Raw genomic sequence first — 24,926 nt, 5'->3', positions numbered from 1 at the left:
CTAGGGAGGATGGGGGCTGCTGGATCTGCAGCTGGGAGACTCACTGTCATTCTTGCATGACCTACAAAATAAAAAGGAGTCATATAAAAAATGGAAACTAGGTCAGATTACAAAGGATGAATATAGGCAAATAACACAGGAATGCAGGAGCAAGATTAGAAAAGCAAAGGCACAAAATGAGCTCAAACTAGCTATGGGAATAAAGGGAAACAAGAAGACTTTTTATCAATACATTAGAAGCAAGAGGAAGACCAAGGACAGGGTAGGCCCACTGCTCAGTGAGGAGGGAGTTAGTAACAGGGAAACGTCGGAAATGGTCGAGATGCTTTAATGCTTCTTCATATTTCGGTCTTCAGAGAGTCTGAAGGAATGTCTAACAGTGAATGCTTATTGGGAAGGGGAGGTTTATAGAAATATAAATAAAAAAAATAGAGCAAGATAAAAAAGTCAGTTAATGCTGCAGTCCCAGCCTGATGACATGGTCGTAGACAAAAATCAAGGAGTTAAGAGAGGAGTATCTGAGCTAGTAGCTATTATCTTTGAGAGTCGATGGGAGACGGGGGAGTTCCAGAAGGCTGGAAAAAGGGTAATATCTGTGTCCTCATCTATAAAAGGGAAATAAAAAACACCCAGGAACTACAGATCAGTTAGTTTAATTCTGTTGCTTAGGGAAATAATGGAGCAAGCAAGGTAAAAAGAATCATTCTGCCAAACACTTGGAAGGTTGGAAAAGGGTGATAGGGAATAGCCAGCATGGATTGTGTAAAGAACAAATCAGTCATCATCCAACTGAGAGCTTTCTTAAGGATTAACGAGTCTTGTTGGATAGGAGATGAGGTGTGTAGTGACATTAAATAAATACCTAAGACTTCGTAAGGCATTTGACTTTCTAGGTCTCGCATGATGCCTTATCGATAAAACCTATTGGGCACAATCACAAATGTTAGATGGTTGCTGTACTATTAAGTGGTGTTCATAACTGTTCTGGAATATTGGTACTCAGAGAGTCGTTATAATGGCTCCCATTCCTGCTAGACGCTCTATATAATAACAAGTGGGGTTCGCAGGGGTCTGGTTTTTTGGACGACTCTGTTCAATACCTCTTTCATCAACGACTTCGAGGTGGCATAGAAAACGCTATTAAGTATTTGAGGATGATACCAAAACTGGGAGGGATTGCAAACTGCTTGAAGGCAGGGTCAAAGTCAAATGATCTGCGCAAATTGGCAGAAGATTAGTCTGAGAGTATCATCCGGCTGGAAGTTCAAAAAAGGAAATTGTAAAGTTCTCCACTCTTTAGGAAGGAAACAATCAGTTTCACACATACAGAACTGGTGTAAGCGAGGGTCTTAGGTGAAGCGAGGTATGTCAGAAGATCTAGGGGTCATAAGTGGACCCCATGCTAAATTGAGTCACAGGCTGTTGACTACTGTTGCAAAAAAGCAAACGTGGATTCTGGCTGCTAAATTCAAGGCTGTGTTGTAAAAATGAACACGAGAAGTCATGTTTTTCAGCTTCTGATCTCTGCCGCTGGATTAAAGGCCTCACACTGGAAGTATTGGTGGTCCCAATTCTAGGCACCGCTAATCGTCAGGACAGATTTGGAGAAATTGGATGAGGGTCCAGAGAAGAGCAACAAGAATGATTAAAGGTCTTGAGAACATTGGACCTATGGGAAGAAGGGCTAAGAAGAATTGGGTTTCTTTACGTCTGAAAAGAGCAGATGAGAGGGACATTGATAGCAGTTTTAGGTGACTATAAAGTATCATAGGAGGAGGAGAAAACGTTCACTCTTTAGCCTCTAATGATTAGACAAGAAGCAATGGGTCACTAATCTCAGTCAAGGTGAGATTTAGGTTCTGGACATTAGGAAAGGTGTACCACTGTCAGGGTAGCTTAAACATGGAATAAATTGCTTAGGGAGTTTGGAATCTCCATCTCTTGGAGTATTAAGAGTAGTTTAGATGAATTGTCTCCTTATCGGGATGGTCTAGACAGTATTTGGTCCTGCCATGAAGGCAGGGGACTGGACTCGACCTCTCGAGGTCCCTTCCAGTCCTAGAGTCTATGAATCTATTCTTCCCTCAATTTAGAGAGGATGCAAAACACACACAAGTGACTGGAGGCTTGAAGCAATTAAGCTGCAATAGTGACTTCATTCAGTTCTGCAGCTTGGGAAAGGAGGATTATTCCTTCCTTATTGAGAACTCCTTCAGCAAGCCCGCATATGTCACACTGGAGCATGGTACAAGATTTGCCCCTAGTAGCACTAGGAGGGGGTAAGAATACAATGTAACCTAGTACACACCAGTGAAACTGCTTCAAAGCCCACAGGAGTTAACAGGACCTTTTCCATGGACTTCCATGGGTGTTGGATCAGGCCTAAAGTTTCCAGCAGAATTTGTAAATGGTTCCTGGAAAAAGAGAATTGATACCACCAAGTATTATAGCTTGAGGTTTAAACAAGAATAGAAAAGTAAATGAAAAGTGTTAACAGTGCCGTAGATAAGGACTTAGTCATTTAACTTCCTAGGCAACCCTAAACAAGCTCGTGCTCTCTCTCGACTCTTTCTCCCCCTCCCCCAACAGAGCTCTTTTTAGATTGAGTGAAAACGATAACCTGTTAAATTTTAAGCAAACATTCTAAACATGGAAGTTAAAATTGCACACATCCTAGAGAATCAGACCTCTGAATAGCCTCTCCACTGGACATGGAGAGTCTTTTTTGGAACAGTGCAGAATTTGAACCCATAAGACAATATCTAACTCTGTTCTATATGGATCCATAGATCACTGAAGAGATTATTGCCACAATTTGAAGCAAGTACCATTACAATCTCTAATTCTGAGGCCAGGATGAGATCTAATGCAGGGGGAAGACTACCCCTCATCTGCAGGGTTCTTGCACCTTCTTCTGAAGCATCTGGTACTGGTCACTGTTAGAGATGTGCTACTGAACTAGATGAGCTTCAGCTTTGATCCAGTTTGGCAATTCCTATTACAATTTGGCCCTTAATGTAGCATACTACTCTGTACCACATGGGTGCACTTTGAGGAAGCGATAAAAGGGAATCTCTTTCCCAGGCAAATGCAAGACCAGATTGCAACCTAGCACTCAAAAGAGTATTAAACTGTGAAACTGCCAACAGACATGGTGACTAGACTATTCTAAAATGGCATATTCTGTCACATCGTGCATGGCTAGGCCCATAGCTCTATTTGCATATGCAAATAAATCCAAAACATGCTCTACACATTGCCCCACTTGCATGGAACAGTAAGATACCAATACACAATGTTTCCTGCTTGTTCTGAGCTATCCTGCTTTGACTTGTGTCAGATACAACTGGCTCCTCTGTTCACCTTCCCGGTCAACTGCAGCTCAAGGAAGAGCTTTGCTCAAAATGCGAAAAAATAATCACTGTGTAGTTAAAAAAAAAAGACCCACAAATTGGAATTTAAACAAGAAAAAAATCTGAATGAGAATATGCCTTAGAAGAAATAAAGGTCTTCCAGGCAAAAACCAAGTGTGGTGCTAACAAGATGCAGCACTGACTGGCTCTCTTGTTTAGGTTAAAAACTCATTTATAGCTCTTCTGGGCTTTTTTAAAAACTGTGAGGGAATTAGACCACAGTTTCATTCTATTAAAAGAGCTTATATGGGAAAACACAGTGGGGGAAATTGACTAAAATTATGAAAAAGTTCAAGGAAGTGGAAAAATTGCATTACTGGAAACAGGGTAGCAGAATGCAATAGCAGTAGCCTCAGAAGAGAATGGGCACAGATCTAACACACAATAGAGTTGTCTGCTTATCTACAGCACACAAATGCCATGAGAGCAACCAAAGCTATGATATGTCCTACTATTTAAATATGGAAGACAAAACAAAATGATACGAGTGTTCATTTGTTGGCTGACAATCCAGATGTGAAATTGCATCTCACTTTCTTTTTTGTCAGGACAGCTTCAAATAATTTAAACCTGAATGGGGAGATCTCTGAACTCTAAATTAGCAGAACATTTCAGAAACTTTGTTCTTTATGCTAGTGTGTTTTTCTACCTGATCTTAAAAAGCTTGGACAGCAGGATGCATTCAATCTCAGGCACTAATTTTGAATTCCTCCAAACTCAGATTTTCTATTCTTCTTCCATGTGGTACAATACAGTTCATCCATTTTTTATTTACTAATTTATTAAAAAGAAACATGGGCAGAGGAGACCTTTTGCTGAGTAAACATGAATTCCCTTCTGTTAAATATTTAATAGTCTTGCAATCATGACAGGGTTGGTTAAGTATTAATATTATTTAGCAGATCAGAGTGCAACTGTCCTGTGCTTTTGGTTAAAAAATAAAAGCAGTGTTTCTATTATCAATTGTCCTTTTTTACCCAGATTGGCAACACTGGGCATAGCAAGAATGAGGTTTGCTACAGTATTTTCCAAGACTATATCAAACGCAGATGCAACCTAACACAACAGCAGGACTCCAATCAATGATGATGTAGTTTAGTTTCACCATTTCATGAAATAGATTATAAATCTGAAAAATTTGGTCATTTATTTTCCAAACATTCAACTGTGTTTGGATTTACTAAAACAACTGGGTTCTCAGCCTCTTTGTCCTCCCCCTTCCATTTACTCATTCAACAGCATCAGAGACAATGGCTGGTGCATCCTTTCCACCACAAATCCTGCTGGCCAGGAAATGATTTCACAGAGCAAACTAGAAAGGCGTAGGATGGGACTCCCACTTCTGCTCCTTTGAAAAGGAGTAGCATGCACCCCAACTTAGTCCATGCTGCTGACAGCAGCAAGAGTATTAGCCAGTTGAAGAGACAGTCCAAGTTCATACCATTAAATCAGACAACACCCATTCTTTGAGGCATTAGTGTATGGAAGCAGGATCTAATATTTCCATGAACATTGGCTTGGAACCCTACCAGGGAAGAGTCTTTCTTGGCTTACTAGCATATCTACACAGAGCACGACCTTAGAATTCTACATCAGTATTAGTTCTTTGTGAAAACAGAAATATGCAAGACCAGATGACTGTATAAACAAACAGGATGACAAGTAAAGATTGCAAATTTAGTCTGAAAGCTGAAATATTTTAAATGCTTTATTGTTTTGTGGCCTCTGAAATCATTATGCAGGGTTCTCTCTGAAAAACAGACTAATGTTCTTCAGTGCTGGAGGGAAGGAACAAACTTCCTAATTGTGAAACGCTGCCTTGCTCAGAAGATGGTCTAGTTGTTCACAGAGCAAACAGTACAGCTTTTTTTTTTTTAATCTACTCCTTTTCAGAATGCATTTGCACTCTGATGAAACGATAATGCTGACCCTGCTATTTGTTTCTTTTACTTAGTGGAGAGGGAGGAGGGATAGCTCAGTGGTTTGAGCATTGGCCTGCTAAAACCAGGGTTGTAAACTCAATCCTTGAGGGGGCCATTTAGGGATCTGGGGCAAAAAAAAAAAAAAAAGTTGGAGATTGGTCCTGCTTTGAACAGGGGGTTGGACTAGATGACCTCCTGAGGTCCCTTCCAACCACAATATTCTATGACTGTAATATATATCATCAAATGCTAAAGTAAAGAATTGCCCTTCTGTAAATGGTCAGCAGATACACAACAACAGTACGTAGAGTTCTCCATCATGGGTGAACTTTTTTGGGGAAGACTTTTATCATACAACTCAGTAAGTTTTTCTTTTCATTGATAAAACATTTAATGAATGGCTACAGGTAAACTGTATGTCTATATAAACCTGAGTATACAGATGTTAGCTCTTGGTAAGTCATGCAACAGAAAATGATTAAGAAAGTTTATGGCAACAAATCTTGCTGTAAAAAGTCACTTTTATTTGAAACAATTTTTGCCACAACAGCACATTTCAGACCTTTAAGATACCTCTTTAAAAGATTTAGTATGTCCAATATAAGTTCCATAGCATCAGTGGTAAACTTCAAACTCTCAGCAGCTGAGCTGAAACTGACTTTTAAATTTATTGCTGCTGAACTTGTTTGTAACTAAACAAGCACTATTTTCTCACCTGTAAGAACAATACTTTGCAGATGCATATACACATGTATTTTTGCAGTTGTAATGGTTCTTAAAAATATTCCTTATTAAGAGAATCTACAAAGATCAGGGTGCAGAAAGAATTATTTCTGAATTAGGATTTTGTTTTTATATACTTTTACCAGTGTTTTACCAGTTCATTACTGTTTAAAAATAAGGAACTAGAAAGCAATGCATCAGAGATGAAATAAAGTGAGGGTTATATTAATTTTCATTTTGTGATACCTCAATTGTTTTGTTTTAGTTCTGCATTGACTTCAGTGGGAATTGGACCCTAAATGTCAGATTACAATTGTGGGGCCTCTATAGTTTAGAAAGCCATTGTCAATGAACTCCTCTTGAACACATCAATGGTACCTTACAGACAAGACAGACAATGTAGGAATGAAGAAGACTACCATCTTCTTTCATCTTTTCTGAATTCATATATTCAATAGTCATAAAAAAGATCTCAATTTCCCCTCCAAAGTTTCACGTGAAATTTTAGGGGAGGTTTTAATGAAAAATCAATGTATTTTGGGGTTTCAAAAACTATTTTTAATAAACATTTTTCATGTTTAACAACTGAAAGTATTTACCCCCAGAAAACTTTTGGTTTTTATTAAAAATAAATTCACCAAAATGAATTTTTCCAACAAATTTTCATTTTGGCTGAAAAGTAGTTTTTCTTTAAGGTGTTTTGACCAAAGAGGGGAAAAAAAAAACAAAAACAAACAAACACAGAAAAGCCCACAGCCAGCTAAGTTCTATTCTCGAACTTTGCTGGTAAAGTTATTCCTTTGGGAATATATCCGGCACCTAATTGGCCATATCTGTGTACAAATTCCTAATACCTAGTGAGGTATTCATCAGCATAACTAGGCATGTGGAAGCATATGCATAGTTTGGCCTAAGTAAAGCACAGAATTGTATCCTAGTAGACCTACCTCTGCCCCAAGGCCCCCTCCCTCCCCCCCGCCATGAAGGAGGGGTAGTCTTTTTGGAAAATGCTTCTTTCTAGCCCTGATGTAAGGAAGATAGCTGTCTTAGACTGGGATGGGAGAAATCTAAACATTGAATCATTTGACTCAAATTTCAGTTAAAGAATTTATTGAAGCTAAAAAACGTGCATGAGGTGATTTGTCCTTGTATATGAAACACTGACTTGGTCAAAATTCTAATTAAAATATTTAAGTAACAAGCCACTCATTCTTAAAAGTAATGAGATTACATGCTGAGTAAATGCCATGACTACAAGCAATAACTGCTACTGAGTAGTTTACAGGCCACTGTAAGTCATTCTCTGCTGATCTTTCAAATGGAATTTCATGTAGGGAATTTTGAAGACCACAAAAATATTGTTTCTTACAAGTTCAGTCCCTGATTTGCCAGAAGTACTCTCAACCAAAATAAAACCTGATTGCAGTTTTTTAGAATGGCCAGTGCTGAACTCAAGTTATTTTTTATTAATATAAATATATTTATAATATCAATTACCAGAAGATCTGGAGACTCTCCATGGAATTTATCATGTACAAGGAAGAGAGGTGAATGGTTAAGGTTCTCCCTACTTTTTCATTTAATCTATGAATTTACATTTAGGTTCCTATTTTAGGGGAGTCAGTAGAGATCCCTCAACAGGTAATTGTTAGGACAATGCATTCCTGAGGAGATGGTATTGCATTGTCTTCAAAAGTGAAGAAGCGGGTTAGGCCTGATCTATGGCAGAGGCTAGTTTTAAAGTTATGAGTTTTCAATTGAGAAAATTCTGTTAACTCAACATTCCTTTTGATCACAGTGGGATTTGAAGTAGCTGTGCCCCTGGTCCTTCAGGGTTTGATATGGGCTATATCCAACAGTCCTTTTATAGGGTTTGATCCAAATCCCACTGAACTGGATTCTGTACTATATTTGTGCCCAATGCACCATACAGACCCCTGTGTTGTGTTTTCATAGAATATCAGGTTGGAAGAGACCTCGAGAGGTTATCTAGTCCAACCCCCTGTTCAAAGCAGGACCAATTCCCAAATAAATCATCCCAGCCAGGGCTTTGTCAAGCCTGACCTTAAAAACCTCTAAGGAAGGAGATTCCCCCTACCCCTAGGTAATCCATTCCAGTGCTTCACCACTCTCCTAGTGAAAAGTTTTTCCTAATACACCTAAACTCCCTCACTACAACTTGAGACTGACTTCTTGTTCTGTCATCTGGTACCACTGAGAACAGTCTAGATCCATCCTCTTTGGAACCTCCTTTCAGTTAGTTGAAAGCAGCTATCAAGTCCCCCTCATTCTTCTCTTCTGCAGACTAAACAATCTCAGTCCCTCAATTTTCTCCTCATAAGTCATGTTGCTCAGCCTCCTAATCATTTTGTTGCCCTCTCCCGCTGGATCTCCAATTTTTCCACATCATTCTTGCAGTGTGGGGCCCAAAACTGGACACAATACTCCAGATGAGGCCTCACCAATGTCTAATAGAGGGGAATGATCACGTCCCTCAATCTGCTGGCAATGCCCCCATTTATACAGCCCAAAATGCCGTTAGCCTTCTTGGCAAACCACACTGTCATATCCAGCTTCTTGTCCACTGTAACCCCAGGTCCTTTTCTACAGAACTGCTACCTAGCCATTCGGTCCCTACTCTGTAGCACACAGTGCATGGGATTCTTCCATCCTAAGTGCATGACTTTGCATTTGTCCTTGTTGAACCTCATCAAGTTTCTTTTGGCCCAATCCTCTAATCTGTCTAGGTCCCTCTGTATCCAATCCCTACCCTCCAGTGTATCTACCACTCCTCCCAGTTTAGTGTCATCTGCAAACTTGCTGAGAGTGCAATCCATGCAATCCTCCAGATCATTAATGAAGATATTGAATGAAACTGGCCCCAGGACTGATCCTTGGGGCACTGCTTCATACTGGCTGCCAACTAGACATGGAGCCATCGATCACTACCAGTTGAGCCCGATGATCTAGCCAGCTTTCTATCCACCTTATAGTCCATTCATCCAGCCCATACTTCTTTAACTTGCTGGCAGGAATACTGTGGGGGACCATATCAAAAAGCTTTGCTAAAGTCAAAGAATAACACATTCACTGCTTTCCCCTTATCCACAGACCCAATTATCTCCTCATAGAAGGCAATTAGGTTAGTCAGGCATGACTTGCCCTTGGTGAATCCATGCTGACTGTTCCTGATCACTTTCCTCTCCTTTAAGTGCTTCGGAATTGATTCCTTGAGGACCTGCTCCATGATTTTTCCAGAGACTGAGGTGAGGCTGACTGGCCTGTAGTTCCCCGGATCCTCCTCCTTCTCTTTTTTAAAGATGGGCACACTAGCCTTTTTCCCATCACCAGGGACCTCCCTCAATTGGCCATTATCTTTGAAAAATCATGGTAATGGCTCTGCAATCACATCCACCAACTCCTTTAGCACCTTCAGATGCAGTGCATCTGGCCCCATGGATTTGTGCTCATCCAGCTTTTCTAAATAGTCATGAACCACTTCTTTCTCCACAGAGAGCTGGTCATCTCCTCCCCATGCTGTGCTGCCCAGTGCAGCAGTCTGGGAGCTGACCTTGTTTGTGAAGACAGAGGCAAAAAAAGCATTGAGTACATTAGCTTTTTTCCACATCCTCTGTCACTAGGTTGCCTCCTTCATTCAGTAAGGGGCCCACACTTTCCTTGACTTTCTTCTTGTTGCTAACATACCTGAAGAAACGCTTCTTGTTATTCTTAACATCTCTTGCTAGCTGCAACTCCAAGTGTGATTTAGCCTTCCTTCAGCCTGTCCTGCCTATCAGATGGACTGCAGTGTGCTTTCAGGTGGTTACTTTACACTGAACTGAGGTTTTAGGGTCATATGCCAGATATTTTTGCCTCTGTAGTTTCCAGTGTGATTTCCTGTGATTCATTAAACATTAAATGAATGGGATTGTTCTGATGAGTTGTGTGGCAAGATCAGTGTCCTCAATGAACTTGGAAGTTAATAGTCTAAATGCACACCCTCTTGTGGCTTTGTTATTAGAGCATCATTCTTTAAAATACATAAAAATATAAAGCCCATTGTTAGGGACTATGGTTCTGCAACATTTGACCAGTCCGAATTATAAACATCTAACTTGGGCGACTACAAAGACCTATGCATCCTCTACACCGTGCAATCTGGGCCAAGGAACCACAGTGTCCCTCTGTTGTTGAATCCAATTGCTATGGGTCATGCAGGAGAGACAGGATAGGACCCAGTAATAATAAAACCCCTTAATTTCACCTGTGTATAAGGCCTCCAATGTGCTTTAATAGGCTAAGCAGCTTGGGATTCTCATGAAAAGTTTTGCAGGCACTAAAGTGGCAAAAACATATATATGAAGCCTGCTGTCTAGAACTGTGAAAAGATAAACACTTCATAAAACCTCCTGCCACAGAACTAAACATATTGAAATGACTTTTTATGGAGATATTGAAACAACAAGGCTTGTTTCTCCTGAGGGTTCAATTATTTGGAGTGCTGGTAGCGAACTTTGATTGATAAATCTAACCTTTACTTTCCTGGCAATAGTTTGATCACAGTGATGAGAGAGTTAGAGAATGGAAGAATAATATTTGGATTGCAACAAAATAATGAAAATGCAAAGATTGCCTTTGACTTTTACAAGGTGAGAAATGATTTCACATTTTGACTGTATGATGGCAGGAATCCCTTCTGTAAGAGGCAAGCCTGGACTTTGCATAAGGTTATTTTCCAAACTTTACACGATTTTTTGATCTTTTCTAACAGAATTTTCATGACATTCAAATGCAATTCAAGTTATAGTGGCAACACCTGTGTTTTTATTAAAGCAGTATTAATGACTGATAAAGCCAATGTCATGACAGCATTTTATATAGGACATTTCAGCTAAAGAGAAAAAAAAACTGGCCAACCCACAAGAAAACTTAAGTAGCCTTTCCAACCAAAAAAATTTGCAATGTTTGTCACCTCAGCTCATTCAAATACACCCAACAAAGATATCCACCTAGACTCTATGGGATCTCTATAGGTCTCTTCAATTACCCCTTTAAGTCTTTATGTTTCACCCTTTTCTGCCACCAAACTTCTCTGTCTAAAATCCTCTATTGTTTTCCTCGACCCTCTCTCTTCATGTAGAAAGACCAGGGATGGTCAGTGACTTCAATCACATCTCTCACGTATAGATCACCTCCTGATGTCCAGATCTGATGTTGCAGGGGTTCTCTCAGTTCAGTGCCCCTTTTAATCATTCTGGTGTCACAATGGCCTGTCACTGTATGTGTTCTAGCTCTCCAGCCAGCTCACTGATCAGTCCATTCCCCTTCTAGGAGAAACAGAAAAGCCCCAGATTGGAAACCCCAAAGGCTAATAACTCCATCTGGGGCCTGTGATACTTGGCCTCTTCTCCTTATGATGCCTGCACCTTCCCCTCTTTGTTTGGGGAACAGTAGGGGAACCCAGTCCACCCTCAGACCTTGCTTTAGGCAAATAAGGGACAACTTCTTTGATCCCTCTTCCCCTTCCCGAGCTACTTCTACCTTCACCCTGATTGTCTACATCTTCACTGGTCTCTGGCTAAGGAGAAGCTGTAAAGAAACACAGATCCGGGTGGGGATAGCAGAGTCCAGACAAGGAGGTATGTTCTCAAAGAAACACTCGCCCCCACTACTTTGCAGCACCTGGGCTATATTGTGAGAAATCCCTCGGTCTCTCACCTTTACAGTAGTCGATTTCTCCCTCCTCCAGACAGGAGTTCCCCCTCATATCTCTCTCAGAAGGTCTTTCAAGCATCTTCCATTAAGCTAGCCTATTCTTCTCTGCTTTAGGCAAGAGATCCCTCTCAGCCTTCTTCCTGGAGCTGGGGCTTGTGTCTCAGGCCACTTGTCATGGAATAGTCAGCTGCAAGACTTTTGCCAGCTCCCTTCAGCTGAATATCCTCTCCAATTAGCCTTCCAATCTGGAGGGCTCAGCAGGCCAGCCTTCTCCTGTCAGTGGTGTCTGCCTGCTGCGCTGGAAGGAGACATCCTTTATGCTGATCCCTTTTTCCCAGCTCCTGTGACACACTGTCAATATCCTGAGACAACTCTTGTGGAAATGAGACAATTTAAAAAGTTTAAGTTAAACTTTATCAAATTAAGGTTAATACACTGCAGTTGTATATGTGCTGTGGTGGAGTTGTATGAATTTTCTTATAGGGAGAAGGGGATGCTATTGTACTTCCTCCTCTATCAACCCCTTTGAAGTTACCACCCTGGAGAGGTGTATGTATATTAGTTCAAAATGGATTCTTCAAGTATTGGGAGACAAAGAAAGCATTTGTGGATAAATAGTCTGGTTTTAAATTGACTCAGGGCCTTCTTCTTGCGCTAGCAAGTGGACAGAACCTCTGATCCACAGATGGCCCTAACGCCTTGGGTAGAGTTGGAAGGACTGGGTGTTTGTTCTGAGTCGAAGCGGTGATGAACTGATAACCACAAGAAATCCCCTCTGGGTAGGGACTTGAAGGACATTTCCTGTCAAAGCCCATGTTAGGGTTGGAGTTAACTCTGGTAAGCGCATTAGCACATGTGTAAAAGAATCAATCAATGAACCTCAACGTTTCCTTTGTAGTGCTTTTAACTTGAAGAATAACGTAGCCTTGCACAGGAAGTTGTGTGTGGTACTTTATGACTATAGCAGTTACACCAGTTATCTGAATCTGAAGAGAAAGCAAGCAGGTATCCACAGGTGCTAAGACAGACATAGTGAAGACAGGAAATAGTTCAGCCTGGAAATACCCAGTTCATAAGGGAGAGGGACGTGGGTCTCCAACAGAGAGAGGCAAGAGCTGGGAAACCAGAAGCCTTACATGGGGTGCTCACACTGGGCCACTAAGGGGAAATACAAGTTCAGTTGTGTTGACATGTGACAACTGCTTCCCAGTTGATTGGTGGGAAGGGAGACTTACCCTGCCTTCTCTACACCATTCATTCCTAGGACCCTTAAGTTTATCTATTGGACCTTCCAAACACTTAAAGAGCTAGGTGGGATGACCATAGGCGATACTGCCCTCTATGGCAACCTATTCCACCACAGTGGCATCAAATGAAAGATCTATCATTTTATTCCCAAAAGTTTCCATCTGCACAATTTCCATTCACTAAGAGTCAGATTTTTCCACCCTTACTGACATGGAGATGTACCATACAACACAAATAGGTCCACTGAAAAGATCAAGAAATCTTGCAAGTCCAAAGGATACATGAGGAACCAGTTATTACCCTGGGTGGCCCTAAAAAGTGAATCTGACCATCATGATTTATTCTGAAAGTCAAACATTCTAGACTTTTTTAAAATTGAATTTTCTTTAAACAGGGCTTTCCATCTTTCTCAAAGAAGCATCGTGTGGCTGCATGCTAGAGTTTGGAGAAAAAGCATTTCTTCTGAGGCTGAGCCATACTGGGAGAGTAGGAAGATGGACTGCTCAAGCACCAGTGTCTGGAGGCATTACGGCTACTGGCAATTGGGGTTTAGCCTGAGGAGAGAGACACCCCCTACTGCAACTTGAAACAGGTTCAGAGAGTGCAGCACTCTCAATATGGGAGGGCATGGCCACAGCTATACTCAGTCAGAAGCAACCCTCTTGGCATCTTGCCATCTTCTATGATTAGAGAGTCAGAATGCTAAGAGACACATTAAAGCTGCCTCCAGCAAAGGTGTGCTATTGGGAGCGAAGTCTCCCTGCCAGCTCTCAGCCATGCAGGGCAAGTGTAATTTAGCCCTAAATCATTTAGTTAGTGAAATCACTGCTAGAGACTATAGTTAATCACAACAAATTGGATCCGTATAAAGCAGTCCTCTGCTTACAGGCAAACATGAGCAGTGGATCACCTTTCCACCTGGTTCCCCAGACTGCAGACTGTCTATTTGTCTGATGTCAATCTAGATGTCTGAAGCTTAGGATGAAAGCACAAATTTTAAAAGTAGCAATTTTTCCAGTAGCAATTCTGCCTAGAGATTTACAAACTCCTCTTGCAACGTGATTGATGTGTTAACAAAACCGAAGCTACAGTTGTGAGTACATATGCGCAAGCACACACACACACCCGCCCCAAGGATAATAAAAGTAAAAGTCACTTTTGAAAATAAGGCTTTAATTCTCAACAGGTGTCTAGTACAAAGGGAATGGAGCAGAATGGCACGCAGACAAAGTGATTTTAAACTGACAAGAAAGTTACATTGAAAATGCCTATGTAACCCACACACCTCTGGGTGTGGTGATCTGGCCCTCTAGTGGCACCGAGACCACTTAGAGATTAATGAGACTGCTATACCCTAAGCTAAGCACTAGTTGGCTTTTAGCTCAGCAGTAGAGGCTCAGGCATTTAGCTTCCCAGGTTCTATACCACTCACCGATCACTCGGGTCCATCAGTATTACATCTATACATGTGCCACTCAGAAGGCTACATTTTCTAAATGGCATCTCAACTTGCACATGCATAATTTGTGTACATGTCTTTGTATCTGAAAAATCTGCATTTGACCAATACAAACCTCTGGAAACTGTATAACTAATGATCTTTTTTCCTGCACACATGCAAACCCCATGTGTAAAATGCATGATCAAGTTTAGGGAGTGAACTCCCCCTCCCATCAATATGGGATTAAGAATTGGCCAGAACCTTCTCTGGAGATTGCCGGAGTTAGTGATCCTTTTCTGTACTGTCTCCTCTCAGGTCAGCCATGAATCTTCAGAAAATGCTCCATATTTCACATACACATCAGTTTTGCCTAAGTAAAGCTCTCCAGAATGATTCAACTAGGATGGATGCTTATTTCCCTATAATGTATGATGCCTCCATCCTTCAGTCACTCAACAATGTTCACAAGCAAGCTGGTCCTCCGTGCCTTCAATGGAGATACAACTACAGCTGTGCCAAGAATTGTGTGTGTTTGGTTCACTGGAACAAAAAAAAAAATTGTTTCTGGTTGAACCAACACAGCTTTTGTTTTATTTTGTTTTCATACTCAGCAAAAAATAATTTTAAAAATGAAAATATGAGGTTAAACAAAACACTTCATTTGAGCTGAAAAGTTTTGTTTTTGATTTCAAGCATTTGTATCTGCTTTTTAATGAATTAAAAGAAAAAAAGAGGATATTTGGAAATGCCATTCACGCTATCACATGAAGAAGGGTGATGCGTCCTCTACACGTACACGCCTCTGGTTAGGACACACTGCTAGGATGCTAGAGACCTGGATTCAAGTCCGTACTCTCCCTGATTCAGAGCAGCGGGTTGAACTGCTGTCTCATGCTATTGTCCAGTGGTTAGGGTGGACGCTGGGGTGGGTTTCATTCTTCTGGTGAAGCTGTTCCACTTCGTATAATAATTAAAATTTTAATAGGAATAAGGACTGGAAGCCGGACCTCTTCCAGTTGAGTGCTCTAAGCACCAGGCCACAGAATCACTCACTCACACTCTCTGCTATCCAAAGTGGCACACCTTCCACCGAAGAGCAAGAGATCCCAATAGTTAGGGCACTCAGGTTATGGGAAATGAAAGTTCAAGTCCCTGCTCTGCATCCTGCAGGTCTCCCACACTCCAGGAGAGTGCCCTAAGGACAGGCTTATCAGGTCATCTCCTCCTGTGGTTTTGTGAATGGCATCAAAAGTCCCCCTGTCAATGGAGCCTGAAATTTTTTTTTTTTTTGGCCAAAACTATTCAGCAAATCAGAGTTGAATTCAAATAGTTACAGGATATTCAAAATTGCATCTTTTTGGAGAGGAAAAAAAAATCCAGCTCTAGTTACAAGTGTTAGATTTGTCCCCTGGCCCTTGTGTTTAGGACCATGGAGGTAACAGAGTATAGCTTATTTGGAACAGTCTTTTTTAAATGTGTTTAGATTCTGTATTACTCTCCCAAGCTCCCCCGAAAACAAAAACTGCTTTTAAAACCCTAAGTGCTTTTTTTGCAAATTAAAGAGAGCAAGGTGTAGTTGATTAGCCAGTTTGACAGCAGTAGCATAAAATATGTTCCATTTCCAACTCTTTCAGGGCCTAGTCTCTCTTGCTGATGCAGTGTCTACACTGCACCTAGCACCGAGCTCTACTTTCACTAGTTTTGTCCCCTGCCATCTGATCAGATCCTATTTTAACCTTCCAATAAAAGCAGCTGAGATTAATTGTTTAGTTTAATGGCTCCGTCAAATGCCTTAAAAATAAAATCAGTTTGCATGCTTCCTTCCAGTTCCCTCAGTGAAACCAAGGCTGCAAGTGACGACATTGTTGTACCATAAAAATTGACAAGCCATCAAAACAGAAGCCATATTAAGGTCAGTAAAGGTTAACAGCATGTAATGATCCTGGTTTAAATGAAAGAGGCAACTGTGACTAAACATTATAGATCACTAACGGTAGTGGGTGAGTCTCTAACCCACACACACACACACTCTACATTGCAACAACAACCAACATGTTCTTAACTTGGGGGTAGCTAATCCATGTTAACTCACTCATGTTAAAATAGCATCCTTATGAAAGTTTGCCTTTCGAAAAAAAAAAAATCATAGTCCACATACGCTCAGAGACCTACTAGAGCTGTGCAGCTCAATTTTTAGCCCAAATGTCACACAAGTGACTATGAAGTACTGCACTGTACTCCAGGTGAGTGTCAAAGCACGTAACTGGAAAGCCAAGGAGTCTCTCACATCTAGATAATAATTTACACCTAAAAAGTACAGATAATTTTAAAGTATGATTAAAAACAGTTACCTTTTACTAATAACTTTACAGACTTCATACAGTGTAGGAGTGTGGACACCTGACTGCTAGCACTTGCTAAAGGTATACATCTCTTCCCCCCGCCCCTCCATTTTTGTAGGGCATTTTGATCCTCTCCATACTGTGGGAAGAAACTTTGTAATGTCAGTTTCTAAACACAGTAAACCTCGACTAAGGCCATTTCTTTTTGCAGGCCTTTTTGTTGCACCTTATAATTCAAGAAATACCGTGGACCTAAGATCACATTTTTATAATCATGGACCTGACATTACATAGAATACGGAAACAAGCAGCTAACAATTTCTGTATATTCTCTTCATCAATGGTAAAAAAAGGTCAGCAAGAGTGGTATACAAAGTATGGGGGAGAGGAGTTAGGGAAGAGCCAGTATAACATTATATGAAATTTCTACTCCAGACAAACAAGAGCTGTGTGCTAAACATTTCAGATGTGGTCCTAATATGTTTTATTTTCTCCCTTCTGGCTGATTCTTACCTTTCTGTGATGACTGACAGTTGTGTTGATTTTCTATAATGAACTGAAATTTTAAAAATTAACTTGAAAAGAATGGGATGCAGGGGGGAGTGAGCACAATAATATCTATCATTTGCTTTTTGCCCTCCATTTAATGAGATGCTTTTGCAACTAAGGTTTGCTTTCCTGTTCAGATTAACGGTAATGTAGATGTTCATTCAAATGCATCTTTAAACTTTGTGTTGCAGCAAGTAGGCAGTCACCGAAGAAGTGTTTATCTACCGTATTCACTTGAGAGCAAAATAAACATATTGACCTTCAATTCTTCTCCTTTTTAGCTTTTTCTTATCACAGAATGTCAGCATTTAGTGCAAGGACAAATGCCTACATTTTTGTGAGGAATGCAGACAATGCTGTCATGAAACAAATAGCCTCTAGGAGGAAAAAAATGGAAGCCTTTCAAAAAGGTTTAATGTATGAAGGAGGCAGTTTCAGTGAACCCATCACTGTATGTCAAATGCCTAAATAAGGAAGGAGGGGGGAGCCCTTTGGAGAAAGATTTCCCTCCCCAAAACTGCTACATTTTAGTGAAGCATTTATACATGCAACAATGATAAAATCTTAAAATATTCCACCTAACCTCATGCAATACGCATTCCCCTTTTTAGGCTTATTCTACCACTTATTTTCTTAGTTATTCATGATGTTTTGGCGCATAATATGGTATGGTGCCTGAAAACAGAAGCCAGCTTTCTCAGGAGCATGTGAGCTGAATATCAGATATGTTTTTTCCCCCATAGCACATTTCTGATTAACAGTTTTAGGTTAACGAATATTTGTTTCTTTTCCCCCCTCTGTTAGAGAAAAGGTACATTATCTATAGTATCTTTGGAATGGATTCAGTTGCAAAGGTAACATGCAATATAATGCATTTGTTGGTGGAAAAGAGTATTTCCCAGATATGATTTTAAAGTCACTTTAGATCTGGAGACAAAGTAAAGTTTTGGTTTTATGTTTAAACACGTATACAGGGGTCTCTCCAGCTCTGTCCCTTCATGGAACAGAGTTTATGAGCCTCTGTTGAAATAATTAAGAAAATAAAGAGAGTGTAAAGCCCAAACCCTTGAAGAAAAAGAAATGTGTCTTTAATCCAGAACTTCCATTAGAAATACTGGAAAAATCTTACATCTGTTTCTATGCCTTGGCTTGTTTGCAGGATAACAGTTATCGCTTTAGCAGCTTCTATCACCATATGGGTACAATAAGTAAATGAACATAAAACTGAATGAACACATAAAAGGAGGATAAACCTACCCAGACTAACAAATCCACTCTCCCACCTGCTGTGTGCTGGAACATGAACAGAACGTCATCTGGATCACGAGGATTAGTAAAACAGTTCTAGTTAACATGGTCCTGTGGATGAAATTATTATTTTTCAAAGTAAGTGTGTGATATCTGGGATCCCAATGATTTTAATTAATTCATTATGCTGAGCCAAGGGCAAGTGAAGATGTATATTTCAATTAGCTAGACCTGCATGCACACAAAGTTGAGAATCATCAATCCAAATTAGAGCTGGAAGAAATTTTTGGACTAATTTATTTGACCAAAAAATATGCAGTTTTGGTGGTCCCAAAGCTATTCATGAATTTGAATGAATTCTCTGAATTATTTCAGCTAATTTTTCACCCATTTAAAGATGCAATTCTCAGAGTAGCTGCTCTCCTTATGACCTTTAGCACAGCGATTAGGGCACTCACCCAGGACATAGGAGATCCTGGTTCAATTCTCCCTTCTACAGAGAAGGGATTTGAAGTTGGGTCTCCTACATGGCAAGAGAGTACCCTACCTATTGGGATATTCATAGATCTCTCTCTGTCTCTCCTGCTGAAGCTGTTCTACCTTTTAATAGTTATTGGAGCAGGGACTTGAACTCAGGTCTCCCACCCACCTGATGAGTGTACTCTTTCCATGGCCCTTAGCTACTCATAGTCATTATGAACAACTATGAATTGCCACTTCAAAAACCCCTGAACCAAACCCCTTGTCCTATGAGAAATAACCAACTAAAAGGCAGTGAAACTACAGACCAATTTGACGAGGAAAGAATCTTCCCCCATCCCTTATGCAGGAGATGAGGCACTGAACCTCCACATCATAACTGTTTCATGGTCAAACAAGCAAGCTTCCCCCTGGGTTTGAGGCCAGTGAATCTCTGATCTAAACAGACCACTGCCACACAATTTCCATGGCTCTTTCTTGTTCATTCCGCCTTGTGCTGTGCAAGCTTAAGCATTGTTTCATGCCTTTTCCTTAGTATCCACATTTTAAAGATGGGAGAAATAATTACCTACCTCACAGACTGAGGTGATGGTTAATTAGTGAAGCTGTAAAGGGCTAAGTATAATATTCCTGTATAAAACATTGCTTCTTGTGCTCAAAGACTTCAGTTCTCAAGAGCTCAAGATCAGTTCTTTTTAACATGTCCTTTATCACACACTTGGCAATGACTAGTTCTTCCTTAACATTCCTCCCATCCTACATCATTTATCTTTGGCCTAGATCCTGAGTCCTCATGCAATACACACACAATAGGTTGAGCTCCAGTACACGTGAGAAGATTCTATGTGGGGGCAAAAGTTAGATTAGACTTTGTTCTATCACTATGACTTGTTCTTGCTATATAGCAAGCTAACATATCAAGCTAGGTTCTTGGCACCTAGCCGGGAGGGCACCAGGCGGCTGGTCCTGCGGCTTTGGTGGAGCATCCACAGGCATGCCTGCGGGAAGTCCACCGGAGCCATGAGACTGGCGACCGGCAGGGCGCCCCCTGCGGCTTGCCGCCGTGCTTGGGGTGGAGAAATGGCTAGAGCTGCCCCTGCCCCTAGCACAGAAGTTTCTGACAGCCTCACAAACACTGACACATTTTACATTTTTTCCTTGCTCACTTATCTCTTTGCACTCAAGTGAGGCCTGGGTGGAGTCAGGCTCAGATGAACCCAGGCATTGATACAGTTATCACACTACATCAGTGCTTAGCTATATTCCTCATGCATCCATGGCCTTGCTCTTGTGCCAAGGCAGAAGTAACGTGGCAGGTGTGCAAACCTGCCCTTTCATGCATACACGTTTTTCTGTGCTCCCTGTCCTATTCATTGCTTTTTAAAATCTTCACTCATGTGCAACGCTCTGCATCAGTTCTGTGATGTATCCAGCCCCTTGAACGCACCAGGGCCAGCATCCCAGTATGATTTTAAGTCGTGTAGCTAGGAGGGCAATCAGTCTTACTACTATAGTACAGGTTGCATGGCAGTATAGGAGAGGACGCAGACTCTGCAGAGATACTACGAACCACCCACGCAGGTAGAACATATACTTTGCCAGGAATAGACCCAGTGCAGCTAACCTCCTCCCCAGAGGAGCACAGGAGCCATTGTGACTCAGTCACAGTATCTCCCATGCACATCACCACATGGCTGAGCTACAACTGAGCTCTGGTTTGTCAATGTTCCAAGTTTTTCTGTCTCATTCATGAGCAGATCAAAGGAATCAACAATTGCCTGCATTGTGTGTAATGTGCTCCCCTCCCCCACCGTTTGACATCATTGTCTCATTCATGTACACTCTCTGAAGCACGTGCGCTTCGTACATTTCTTTGCCTGGTTTGTTCTGTCTGTTGTTGTAAGGCAAAAGAGGGGTAATGTCACTATCCATCTCTGCATTCAGGACACAGAAACAGATCACAAACTACTGGTGCCAGTCTCAGATTTTTTTCCATTAAGAAAACTTGGGGCCTGCTGTAAGCCAAATACAACAGCATATACAACTGTAAATAGTTCTGTATTTATTATAACTTACTCAGTCCTGTGTTAAAGCTTTTGGTGCATAGGCAACTACTGCATTTTTTGCATTGGCAGCATTATTTCTGACCCTGAGTTGCCACGTATTTTAGTGATGTTCCATCTACCTCTGTGCGTTCATTCTACTTGTCTGCATTGCATCCACATGCTCTCCTCTCTTCTCTTCCCCCTCCCCACCCCAACCATGCAATTTCCTTCTTGAGCAGCTCTGAGGAGGGCATGCATTCTGATAACACAGAGGTGGTATATCATGATAGGTTTTCCTGTGGGGTGATTATGCCCACAGGAATCTCTTTCCCAATCCTCTTTTTCTCAGCACATCCATTCTGCAGTGGCTTCAGCTATCTGACATCAAGGTACATTTCAGGTCTTAGCAATCAGAGACATCCCAAAACACAAAGAACTTTATTGCTTCGATGTTGATCTTTGTGTTTTGAAATCTAATTCTCTTATCTTACTCTGTATAGATGAGCAGACTCACTGCTGGCACCCATCTACAAGCAGGTGCATGATGTTCTGTCTCTTCTTGTGGCTCAGCTCTCTGGCTATGTTCTGTTTAAATCCACTTCTTCCAGGGTAACAGAGTCCAACAAAACAGACGTCCAGCAAGTAATTCCAAGACCATGTGTCAGGTCTCTAGCCCCTGACTCTGGGCCCAGTGGTCTGTACACTCCTCACTCTGGACTCTGAATTATCCTTAATTCCCTTACTTCAGGGGGGCCACCTTCCCAACAGCTGGTAGAGGAACCCAGGTCCATCCTCTGCACTGGGTTCGATATCCAATAATGCCACACCCCTCTCCAGGTGCCATTCAGTGACCTAATGGGAGCAGGCTCCTGTTAAGAAGTGGGATTTATACAGCCCATCACACTCTCCCAATGAATTGTTTCAGTCTGTGACCATGTTCACTTTTACCTCTGCAAATAGGAGGAGATAAGAGTAGCTGAGTTCTTAAGAGAGTGGTTGGAGCACTTGTAAAATATTGTTCCTTCCCGTACAAGAGTTAACACATATATCCCAAACGAAACACCACTTCATGTTCTGCAAAAAAAAGTTGTTCCTAATATGCATCTTCAGTTTCCTTGGGTCAAGACATTCTTTGTTATGCAGTGCTCTACAGAATGGCAGATTAATAGTACTGACTCAGACAAACTCCACAGATGTAGTGCCAACATTCTTCGTTCCTGACCTGCACCATTCCTGATCTTCGTTCAGCAAACACTGACAGCGTATGGTTGTGTAATTTTTTTTGTGTGGTGTGCTCAATAAGGAACTAGGATGAAACCACCAAACTGGTTTCACATGCAACTGAAACTAAGGATTTGAATTTTAAATGTACAGAAGTGAAAAGTCTTCTACTGAACCCAGGGCACCCCCAGAATCAACACAGGCCCTTTGGCTATCATACTATCTTCCCCTACCCCATCTGCTAATAGTAGTCCCTTAGTAATTATTCCCTATCTTTTCCAAAGACTTTCAGTTTGCCTTCTAATATCATTGGTATTTTTCTCAGAGCTTGTCCAACCCATCACATCAAATCTAACCTCAACATCAGAGACTTCTGAGGAATACAGTTACCGTGAACAACACTTTGTGTACTTAAGAAAGACCAATCCAGTTCAGATAGGATAGGAATGCCTCAAAACGTTTGCTGAGAATTCAAACCAAACACATAGTAAACATCAAGACTCAGCATTTTTCACTGTTTTTACTTCTGCAAGACTGTGCTGCCTGAGACTGAAAAAAGGGAAGTGTCAAACTATCAAGAGAGTTGGTTTCTTGGTATTTCTATTTCAAAAGGAAGATGGGATATTGCTCTGAGGGCTGGTTCTCACAAGATTTCTAATCCAAATTTATTGATCTGATCAGATGCATATCTCAATCGAATATTTGGATTCTTTACAGGCTTTTCCCATCAGTAGCATTAATATTTTCATCACCGTGAATGCTTATCACTTGTCTACTCTACAACTGTAACGTATTTCTAGCCTTTGCAACAACCACGCTCAATCCATGATGTACAGTTCTTTGGGGTGCTGCTTACAAGCTACCATGTGTATCAGAGTCCTTCTCACACTGCTGTCTCACATGTGAGACAAAGACAATGCTGATCAAATGGATGAAAGCAGCCAATACACCCCCAGAAGACTAGCAATGGAAAAGGAGAGTATTAGATGGAGTCACTAAAAGCCACCACATTATAGAGCACAGATTATAGCAATTAAAAGTGTAAAAACTCTGTCTTGTCACTGTGTAGTTGAGCGATCTCTTAACATTGCATAGCAATATTCGTGTTATGGCATTGAATCAATAAATGATAAAGAGTTATGATGATACAACATCACATTCATCACAATTCAATGTGAAGTGTCAGTGTCTTTCTCCCCAGTTCTATTAATTGGCAACGAAGCTCTATTGCTTCTCAAGGTTAAGTTACACTGATCTACAAGACCTTCATATATACTAAAATATTTTTCGAGTGTATTTGAAGATCTATTGCCATGTGTTCAAAAGTTTCATCTACTTTTGTTTGTGGATTGTGAAAAAAAAATGGTGAATTGAAAAGAAGAGATCATCTGTTTTGGGTCAAACGAAGCCTATTGTTTGCCCTGAAATATGTTGTTTTGTGAAATTTTAAGAGGCTAGATTCACAAAACAGCCAGGAGGACGACGACTGTGCCAGGGCCATTGTTATGAACTTCAGCGCAATAGTTAGGGCACTCACCTGGGTTCTATTCCTCTGTCTGCTGGATATTCAGAAGGGATTTGAACTTGGGGCTGCCGTATTGCAGGACAGTGCCCTAGCCCATGGTGGAGGTCTCTCTCACTCCCTCCTGAGGAAGCTGCTCCACTTTTATACTAAAAAGTGGTCACAGAAGCAGGGACTTGTGTCTCCCACATAATAGATAAGCATCCCAACAACCAATCTATATAGTCCTTTTCCCTGGTCCAATGACTAGTCATAGTCACTCACGGTAGCAATTCATAATCATAAAAATGTAAAGCAGATTCAACAGGAGAGATTGTGCTATGAAATATTCTGGTATGTGTGTGTCTCAATGTGGGAAACCTGACTTCAAATTTCTTTTACACATCAGGAAAAGCAGGGAATTGGACCAAGAGCTCTCACGTTCCAGGGGAACGGAACAGAACCGCTGGGCTAAAAGTTATAAAGAAACTGTCATTGCCACTAACCCCATTGGGCATTTTGTGAATGGGATCCAAAAATAGCCAAATATTTGGCAGATTCATGACAGATTTGTAAATAGTTTTGAGTCATCCAAAATGCATTTCAGCAAATAAAAATGTTCTGTATTATCTATACTTGGGATGAGTAGGGCCTGTTGCTTTCTTTGAGAGGCCTCACAAGGTTGTACTGGATAGTTTATAAGCTGTATCAAATACCCTTTCATGCAGGACCTCACAGATTTCTGCGAGACAGCAGACCTTACTGTGGCCCCCGGGCCAGTAATTACAGCCCGTCAGTGGCTTCTCAGTTGTCCAGAAGGAAGCAAAAATAGCCTCCACTCTCCAGTGAGGTGAAAGAAAAGACCAACTCCTATGGTAGCAACTCCCACTTTTCAAGAATATCCTTAGTCTACTCAAAGAAGGGGAGGGAGGGGAACATGAGCTCATACATATTGCATTAGCCAGAGGAAAGCAGCACCTGCCCTTTGCTCCTTGCTATGCTTATGAAGAGATCACATTTTTCTCCTCATCTTCTCATTTCCCCCATACTATTTAGTGTGGGGGAAAATGTTATGTTC

The 24,926-nt window shown here is 41.1% G+C and overlaps 1 long non-coding RNA gene across 2 annotated transcripts in view; it reads right to left on the bottom strand.

Annotated features, from left to right (window-relative positions):
* Positions 1–24,926, bottom strand: part of LOC142047001 (uncharacterized) — a 105,427-nt gene that overhangs the window by 6,346 nt on the left and 74,155 nt on the right. The window contains exons 1-2 of one of the 2 annotated variants that reach the window (XR_012656153.1): positions 11,777–12,613; positions 2,309–2,414 (exon numbers count right to left, since the gene is read on the bottom strand). This is a non-coding gene — a long non-coding RNA (uncharacterized LOC142047001). Of the gene's footprint in view, positions 1–2,308; positions 2,415–11,776; positions 12,614–24,926 lie in introns of those variants that run through there. The other variant, XR_012656154.1, reaches the window with a different exon arrangement.

The sequence above is a fragment of the Chelonoidis abingdonii genome, chromosome 6 (assembly GCF_003597395.2).
Source record: "Chelonoidis abingdonii isolate Lonesome George chromosome 6, CheloAbing_2.0, whole genome shotgun sequence".
NCBI classification, from domain to species: Eukaryota; Metazoa; Chordata; order Testudines; family Testudinidae; genus Chelonoidis; species Chelonoidis abingdonii.
The sequence above is the reverse complement of the archived record's forward strand: the minus strand, read 5'-3'. Positions and strand labels throughout refer to the sequence as shown.